Genomic DNA, 7412 nt, shown 5'->3' with positions numbered 1-7412 from the left:
CAAGCGTCTCAACCATGTCACACGCCAGCGTTCAGCTCTCCATCTCACAAACATTTGATAGAAAGCGTAAATTCCCACCTAGCCACCCTCGATCCCTGGCCCTGAATGCCAGCATTTCTAAACTACTGGCCTATGAAATGCTGTCATTTAGGCTGGTGGACACAGACAGCTTCAAACAGCTCATGTCGCTTGCTGTCCCACAGTATGTTGTTCCCAGCCGGCACTACTTCTCCAAGAGAGCCGTGCCTTCCCTGCACAACCAAGTATCCGATAAAATCAAGTGTGCACTGCGCAACGCCATCTGTAGCAAGGTCCACCTAACCACAGATACGTGGACCAGTAAGCACGGCCAGGGACGCTATATCTCCCTAACTGCACACTGGGTAAATGTAGTGGCAGCTGGGCCCCAGGCGGAGAGCTGTTTGGCGCACGTCCTTCCGCCGCCAAGGATCGCAGGGCAACATTCTTTGCCTCCTGTTGCCACCTCCTCCTTCTCGGCTTCCTCCTCCTCTTCTTCCACCTGCTCATCCAGTCAGCCACACACCTTCACCACCAACTTCAGCACAGCCCGGGGTAAACGTCAGCAGGCCATTCTGAAACTCATATGTTTGGGGGACAGGCCCCACACCGCACAGGAGTTGTGGCGGGGTATTGAACAACAGACCGACGAGTGGTTGCTGCCGGTGAGCCTCAAGCCCGGCCTGGTGGTGTGTGATAATGGGCGAAATCTCGTTGCAGCTCTGGGACTAGCCAATTTGACGCACATCCCTTGCTTGGCGCATGTGCTGAATTTGGTGGTGCAGAAGTTCATTCACAACTACCCCGACATGTCAGAGCTGCTGCATAAAGTGCGGGCCGTCTGTTCGCGCTTCCGGCGTTCACATCCTGCCGCTGCTCGCCTGTCTGCGCTACAGCGTAACTTCGGCCTTCCCGCTCACCGCCTCATATGCGACGTGCCCACCAGGTGGAACTCCACCTTGCACATGCTGGACAGACTGTGCGAGCAGCAGCAGGCCATAGTGGAGTTTCAGCTGCAGCACGCACGGGTCAGTCGCACTACAGAACAGCACCACTTCACCACCAATGACTGGGCCTCCATGCGAGACCTGTGTGCCCTGTTGCGCTGTTTCGAGTACTCCACCAACATGGCCAGTGGCGATGACACCGTTATCAGCGTTACAATACCACTTCTATGTCTCCTTGAGAAAACACTTAGGGCGATGATGGAAGAGGAGGTGGCCCAGGAGGAGGAGGAGGAGGAGGAGGAAGAGGGGTCATTTTTAGCACTTTCAGGCCAGTCTCTTCGAAGTGACTCAGAGGGAGGTTTTTGGCAACAGCAGAGGCCAGGTACAAATGTGGCCAGCCAGGGCCCACTACTGGAGGACGAGGAGGACGAGGATGAGGAGGAGGTGGAGGAGGATGAGGATGAAGCATGGTCACAGCGGGGTGGCACCCAACGCAGCTCGGGTCCATCACTGGTGCGTGGCTGGGGGGAAAGGCAGGACGATGACGATACGCCTCCCACAGAGGACAGCTTGTCCTTACCCCTGGGCAGCCTGGCACACATGAGCGACTACATGCTGCAGTGCCTGCGCAACGACAGCAGAGTTGCCCACATTTTAACCTGTGCGGACTACTGGGTTGCCACCCTGCTGGATCCACGCTACAAAGACAATGTGCCCACCTTACTTCCTGCACTGGAGCGTGATAGGAAGATGCGCGAGTACAAGCGCACGTTGGTAGACGCGCTACTGAGAGCATTCCCAAATGTCACAGGGGAACAAGTGGAAGCCCAAGGCCAAGGCAGAGGAGGAGCAAGAGGTCGCCAAGGCAGCTGTGTCACGGCCAGCTCCTCTGAGGGCAGGGTTAGCATGGCAGAGATGTGGAAAACTTTTGTCAACACGCCACAGCTAACTGCACCACCACCTGATACGCAACGTGTTAGCAGGAGGCAACATTTCACTAACATGGTGGAACAGTACGTGTGCACACCCCTCCACGTACTGACTGATGGTTCGGCCCCATTCAACTTCTGGGTCTCTAAATTGTCCACGTGGCCAGAGCTAGCCTTTTATGCCTTGGAGGTGCTGGCCTGCCCGGCAGCCAGCGTTTTGTCTGAACGTGTATTCAGCACGGCAGGGGGCGTCATTACAGACAAACGCAGCCGCCTGTCTACAGCCAATGTGGACAAGCTGACGTTCATAAAAATGAACCAGGCATGGATCCCACAGGACCTGTCCGTCCCTTGTCCAGATTAGACATTAACTACCTCCCCATAACCATATATTATTGGACTCCAGGGCACTTCCTCATTCAATCCTATTTTTATTTTCATTTTACCATTATATTGCGATGCTACCCAAAGTTGAATGAACCTCTCCTCTGCCTGTGTGCTAGGCCTAAATATATGCCAATGGATTGTTGCAGTGGTGGCTGACGTGAAGCCTCATTCTCTGCTATGACATGCAGACTGATTCTCTGGTGACATGAAGCCAGATTGTCTGTTACGGGACCTCTCTCCTCTGCCTGGGTGCTGGGCCTGAATTTATGACAATGGACTGTTGCAGTGGTGGCTGACGTGAAGCCTGATTCTCTGCTATGACATGCAGACTGATTCTCTGCTGACATGAAGCCAGATCCTCTGTTGCGGGACCTCTCTCCTCTGCCTGGGTGCTGGGCCTAAATTTATGAAAATGGACTGTTGCAGTGGTGGGTGACGTGAAGCCTCATTCTCTGCTATGACATGCAGACTGATTCTCTGCTGACATGAAGCCAGATTGTCTGTTACGGGACCTCTCTCCTCTGCCTGGGTGCTGGGCCTAAATATCTGACAATGGACTGTTGCATTGGTGGCTGACGTGAAGCCTGATTCTCTGCTATGATATGAAGACTGATTCTCTGCTGACATGAAGCCAGATTGTCTGTTACGGGACCTCTCTCCTCTGCCTGTGTGCTAGGCCTAAATATATGCCAATGGATTGTTGCAGTGGTGGCTGACGTGAAGCCTGATTCTCTGCTATGACATGCAGACTGATTCTCTGGTGACATGAAGCCAGATCCTCTGTTACGGGACCTCTCTCCTCTGCCTGGGTGCTGGGCCTAAATTTATGAAAATGGACTGTTGCAGTGGTGGGTGACGTGAAGCCTGATTCTCTGCTATGACATGCAGACTGATTCTCTGGTGACATGAAGCCAGATCCTCTGTTACGGGACCTCTCTCCTCTGCCTGGGTGCTGGGCCTAAATTTATGAAAATGGACTGTTGCAGTGGTGGGTGACGTGAAGCCTCATTCTCTGCTATGACATGCAGACTGATTCTCTGCTGACATGAAGCCAGATCGTCTGTTACGGGACCTCTCTCCTCTGCCTGGGTGCTGGGCCTAAATTTATGAAAATGGACTCTTACAGTGGTGGGTGACGTGAAGCCTGATTCTCTGCTATGACATGAAGACTGATTCTCTGCTGACATGAAGCCAGATCCTCTGTTACGGGACCTCTCTCCTCTGCCTGGGTGCTGGGCCTAAATATCTGACAATGGACTGTTGCATTGGTGGCTGACGTGAAGCCTGATTCTCTGCTATGATATGAAGACTGATTCTCTGCTGACATGAAGCCAGATTGTCTGTTACGGGACCTCTCTCCTCTGCCTGTGTGCTAGGCCTAAATATATGCCAATGGATTGTTGCAGTGGTGGCTGACGTGAAGCCTGATTCTCTGCTATGACATGCAGACTGATTCTCTGGTGACATGAAGCCAGATCCTCTGTTACGGGACCTCTCTCCTCTGCCTGGGTGCTGGGCCTAAATTTATGAAAATGGACTGTTGCAGTGGTGGGTGACGTGAAGCCTGATTCTCTGCTATGACATGCAGACTGATTCTCTGGTGACATGAAGCCAGATCCTCTGTTACGGGACCTCTCTCCTCTGCCTGGGTGCTGGGCCTAAATTTATGAAAATGGACTGTTGCAGTGGTGGGTGACGTGAAGCCTCATTCTCTGCTATGACATGCAGACTGATTCTCTGCTGACATGAAGCCAGATTGTCTGTTACGGGACCTCTCTCCTCTGCCTGGGTGCTGGGCCTGAATTTATGACAATGGACTGTTGCAGTGGTGGCTGACGTGAAGCCTGATTCTCTGCTATGATATGAAGACTGATTCTCTGCTGACATGAAGCCAGATTGTCTGTTACGGGACCTCTCTCCTCTGCCTGGGTGCCGGGGCCTAAATATCTGAGAATGGACTGTTCCAGTGGTGGGTAACGGGAAGCCAGATTCTCTGCTATGATATGAAGACTGATTCTCTGCTGACATGAAGCCAGATTGTCTGTTACGGGACCTCTCTCCTCTGCCTGGGTGCTGGGCCTAAATTTATGAAAATGGACTCTTACAGTGGTGGGTGACGTGAAGCCTGATTCTCTGCTATGACATGAAGACTGATTCTCTGCTGACATGAAGCCAGATTGTCTGTTACGGGACCTCTCTCCTCTGCCTGGGTGCCGGGGCCTAAATATCTGAGAATGGACTGTTCCAGTGGTGGGTGACGGGAAGCCAGATTCTCTGCTATGGAACCTCTCTCCAATTGATTTTGGTTAATTTTTATTTATTTAATTTTTATTTTAATTAATTTCCCTATCCACATTTGTTTGCAGGGGATTTACCTACATGTTGCTGCCTTTTGCAGCCCTCTAGCCCTTTCCTGGGCTGTTTTACAGCCGTTTTAGTGCCGAAAAGTTCGGGTCCCCATTGACTTCAAAGGGGTTCGGGTTCGGGACGAAGTTCGGATCGGGTTCGGATCCCGAACCCGAACATTTCCGGGATGTTCGGCCGAACTTCTCGAACCCGAACATCCAGGTGTTCGCTCAACTCTAATGGTGACCACTCGCCAGGTGCTCCCTGTTTTAAACAGCAGGGATAATGACTGGGATCATCGATAATGCAAATCGCAGACATTTAACCCCTCAAATGCCTTGCATCTAAGAGCTGAAAAACCTGGGAGCAAGCACTCCCAAAGCTGGAATAGCTCCCCCTAGTGGCGATCACGGAAGCTGTTCATTCCCTGAGGCAACCTAGGTCCCCCTGAAGGAACCAAGACTACCAAAGTTCTGACGCTACAGAGGACCTTCATAGGAACATAGCAAAATTCTCATAGACTTCAATGCTAATGCATTGGAGCCCATAAGAGAAGCGATCTGTAGATTACATGTGCAAGTTCCCTTTTAAAAATTGTAAAAAAAAACAACTTTTTTTAAAATAAATATTGTTAAAAATATATAAAAATTCAAATCACCCCCTTTCTTCAAAATAAAATAAATCAAAACATTTAAAGCTCATAGGCAACACTGCATCCCAAAATGCCTGCACAAATAAAATATAAGAATTTTTATCCCATGCGGCGAATGACGTAATGGTATAAAATGGTTGATTCGCTGATTTCTTGTTGTTTCACCTCCCCAAAAAAAGTTTATAAAAAGTGATCAAAAAGTCATACACAATGAAAAGTACCGATCACCTCCAAAAAAATTTGTCCTCGGTAGACCTAAAAATAAAAAAAGTTACGGAGGTCAGAATACGGATATGCAAAGACAATATTCATTTTTTCCCAAAGTTTTTATTTTTTAAGTATTAAAACACAAGAAAACGATACAAATGTGGCATCTCTGTAATCGTACTGACCCAGAGAAGGAAGAGAACAGGTCAGTTTTGTGACTGAAAGCATTTGTAAGACGCATCCGGATGCGGATCCGTCTTACAAATGCATTGCAAGAACGGATCAGTCTCTCCACTTGTCATGTGGACAGACGGATCCGTCTTGTATTTTTTTTTTTCAGTTTTACCGGTCTGTGCATGCGCAGACCGGAAGGATGGATCCGGAATTCCGGTATTTTGAATGCCGGATCCGGCACTAATACATTCCTATGGGGAAAAATGCCGGAGATAAAACCGTAGCATGCTGCGGTTTTATCTTTTGCCTGATCCGTCAAAAAGACTGAACTGAAGACATCCTGATGCATCCTGAACGGATTGCTCTCCATTCAGAATGCATGGGGATAAAACTGATCAGTTATTTTCCGGTGTAGAGCCGCTAGGACGGAACTCTATGCCGGAAAAGAAAAAACACAAGTGTGAAAGTAGCCTTATTGTTTGCCATTTGCCTGTAAGGACACTGGATCCAGTATAATGGGAACTGGTTTCTAACTTTCTACATAAATAACCAAATGCACAGTTACCATAAGTAAGCACCCCTCCCTCCTGCCAAAGTGGGAAACACCCTGCAGTTCTAATGCAAATTGGGGGCAACAAGACTTCAACAATGACTACAAAAGGTCACACAAAAATGAGATTTAAAGGGACTGTTGTAAGGTTTTCCCTTTTCCACAGGAAAGCGGACAACTAAATGATTGGTGGAGATCCGACCTCTCAGGCAGCCGCACAGAGAATGGAGTGGCAGGGCACATGCTTGACCTACGGCCCCATCAGGATAGGGGTGGGGGGGTGGGACCCTCATTTTTCGGAATCAACTAGTTATCTCCTCTCCTGTGGACAGGGTTTAATCATGGTACAACCCCTTTAACTACAGTAAAATCTCTTTCATCCTAGGTTCCAGATTATCAAATGTAATGGATTATTGGACTTTGTAAAATAAATTATTTAATGTTTTTTTTTTTTTTAGGAAATTTGAGAACCCATGGTCAGGGGTCTTGGTATGGTGCTGACGTGGTGCTCGGGGTCCGCTACTGTGTAATGTGCCGTCCATATGCACGTCAAACAATGGCCACAGCAGCGATGGCCGCCATACTCATGTTCGGTGGTGGTCCTGACCAGACACCTCTGCCCATCTTGTGGACAGGGGATTTTAGGATAACCCCCATCATGCCTTCTGTACGATGATTTTTATGGAAGCACGAATAGTGAAGATCCCTGATCTCTTTGCTGGTCACTAACCAGTATGATCGGGGCAGGCGAATGTAAGGGCTCATGCACACGAATGTATTTTTCTTCCGTTTCCGTTCCGTTTTTTACAGGTCAGTATATTGAACCATTCATTTCAATGGGGCTTGAAAAGCTCGGAAATGATTCCGTGTCCGCATGTCCGTTCCGCAAAAAATAGAACATGTCCTATTCTCGCCCGTTTTGCTACAATGGATCCGCAAAAAAAAACAAAAAAAAACGGATGCAACACAGACGTCATCCTTTTTTTTTTTTTTTTTGCGCATCGCAAAATACATACGGTCATGTGCATGAGCCCTAAATAGACAGCATGCAATAATAGAGTACAACAATGCGCACATTATCCAGGCGTGAAAAGGCCCCCAGACAACCGTACTAATGGAAGACTTTTCCATTGTTTTGTTCATTTCATAACTATTAATAAAGCTGCATTTTTTTTTTTTTAAAGTAATAACGTCACCTCCGA

Source organism: Bufo gargarizans, chromosome 2, assembly GCF_014858855.1.
Source record: "Bufo gargarizans isolate SCDJY-AF-19 chromosome 2, ASM1485885v1, whole genome shotgun sequence".
Taxonomy (NCBI): domain Eukaryota; kingdom Metazoa; phylum Chordata; class Amphibia; order Anura; family Bufonidae; genus Bufo; species Bufo gargarizans.
This window is presented reverse-complemented; position numbering follows the sequence as displayed.